Genomic DNA, 202 nt, shown 5'->3' with positions numbered 1-202 from the left:
TGCTTTTTTTTTTGCCCTGAAAGAAAAGCGTAGCGAGGAATCTTTCTTCATATTCGTATGTTTCTTGTTTGTTTTCTTTGCTGTTTTCTTCACATACTCTCTCCGCCCTTCTGTGGCTTCCCCAGCATCGTTTGCAAGGGTACCGCACTTCTTCCCTCCAACTGCGATTGTCACATCCCAAGGATTTACCTCATTTAATCGC

Source organism: Penaeus monodon, chromosome 28 (assembly GCF_015228065.2).
Source record: "Penaeus monodon isolate SGIC_2016 chromosome 28, NSTDA_Pmon_1, whole genome shotgun sequence".
In the NCBI taxonomy this organism is placed as follows: domain Eukaryota; kingdom Metazoa; phylum Arthropoda; class Malacostraca; order Decapoda; family Penaeidae; genus Penaeus; species Penaeus monodon.
The sequence above is the reverse complement of the archived record's forward strand: the minus strand, read 5'-3'. Positions refer to the sequence as shown.